Source organism: Pseudophryne corroboree, unplaced genomic scaffold (assembly GCF_028390025.1).
Source record: "Pseudophryne corroboree isolate aPseCor3 unplaced genomic scaffold, aPseCor3.hap2 scaffold_263, whole genome shotgun sequence".
Lineage (NCBI taxonomy): Eukaryota > Metazoa > Chordata > Amphibia > Anura > Myobatrachidae > Pseudophryne > Pseudophryne corroboree.
Genome location: NW_026969290.1, coordinates 622126 through 624100, shown reverse-complemented (window position 1 = coordinate 624100; position 1975 = coordinate 622126).

Sequence of the window (1975 nt, the reverse complement as noted above, 5' to 3'; positions counted from 1 at the left end):
CCTTCCTTGCTGCAGGTATAAATACACTGTGCCTGAGCAAGGAAGGCGTCAGTGCTTTGGTTGTCAAACCTAGTTCCTGTTTGTCTCTCTCCTGTGATTGTCTTCCAGGTTCCAGCTCCTGTCTCAAGACTTCCACCATAGAGACCCGCACCAGCATTCCACCTGCGGTGTAGCCTGACTCTCCAATCCATTGTGGATTCATCTGTTTCCAGCTACAACATTACCTGCTTCCAGCTCAGCTTCCAGCAGAGTACAGCTTTCCTTAAAGGGCCGGTGTCCTTTCTACACTTTACCACTCTCCACCGGTATTATTATTTCTCCGCTCTCAAGTTCTACATTTCAGTTCATATTTCATCGCTCCCAAGTTCATTTATTATTTAACTGGTTCCAGCCAGTATCCACTCCGTGCTAACAACAGTCTGGTTCCAGCCAGTATCCACAGCAGCTGTTTTACCTTCAGCAACCCAGCTTTTCCTGGAACACCAGCTGGCACAATCCTGGGTTATCTCCATTGCTACAGTCGGGCCTGGTAAGGACTTTCCATCTAGAAGATCATAAGAACTATCTCACACTACCAGTGCCCTGTGGCTCCTGCCATCCTGTAGTACCCAGGAACTGTATTTATTATTTGCTGACTTTTACGTTTTCTTTTACTGCTGCTGTGTTGCGGATTTGTCATAATAAACATCATTGACTTTTATCCAAGTTGTCGTGGTCACGCCTTCGGGCAGTTATTATTCATGTTACTTACATGTCCAGGGGTCTGATACAACCTCCCAGGTTCCGGTACATCTCAGCCCCTACAACTGAGGCTGCCTCCCGTCAGCTCAGGCCCTCAGTTGTGACAGGATGTAGCGTAGGGTATAGAGGCGTCAGGGATGTAGCATAGGGAATAGAGAAGTCAGGGATGTAGCGTAGGGAATAGAGGCGTCAGGGATTTAGCTTAGGGAATATAGGCATCAGGGATGTACTAGCAGGTATATAGAGGTCAGTGTACTGTATAGAGGGGTCAGTAATGCAGTGATGGTTATAGAAAGGTCAGTGATGTAGTGTAGGGTATAGAGGGGTCAGTTATGTAGTGTGGGGTAAAGAGGGGTCAGTAAAGATACTAAGCTGAAGTACTTAGAACACTTCTTGAATTAAGACACAACCTGCAAGAAAAAGTATGCAATATGGGTGAAAAGGCAAATGTCAGAGGTCTGATACAAGTGACCAGCTCCACACCTTGCACCACATAGCGTTATGTTAAACTGGGATATGTTCTTTTTTGGTGTGTGTGTATGTGTGTGTGTGTGTGTGTGTGTGTTTGTGTGTGTGTGTGTGTGTGTGTGTGTGTATGTGTGTGTGTGGGGGGGGGGGGGTGCCAAAGGAAATTTTTGCCATTGGCTCCTTTGGTCTAGAACCAGCCCTGATCACAAAATATTTTTGTCTGAGCAGACTGGACACTGATCAGCGTTGGCTCATTCTCAGCCCCCCGCCCAGCCTCTGCTGCCAACAGACTGCTATTAGCTAGTTAACCTTCTGCCTTCCCTATCTATGACACAGACTGCTGCTAATGCTACCAGAATGTTCCCAGTGGCTTCACACCAACAGTGAATCCCAGCCGATGATGTAGGGCAGCGTGTGGGGGAGGGGGTCAGTTGCTGTGGCTCCAACATGGTAACCGCCAATGGACTGCAATGCTTTATCGAAAGGGGGGGCGCCAGTCCCTTACTTTGCCAGGGGCGCTTGGACCCCTAGCTACACCTCTGTTGACCCTAACCGATACCCCTAAACTAACCATAATTCCTGCAGTAAAAATCCATGTTTCTATGTATATAGGGGGTCATTCCGAGTTGATCGCTTGCTGCCGTTGTTCGCTGCGTAGCAATCAGTTGAAAAAAAATGGCTAATCTGTGCATGCGCATGCTCCGTAATGTGCATGCGCATCGTACGGGTACAAAGTCCCTTGTGGTTTTGCACTAGTTCTAGCGAT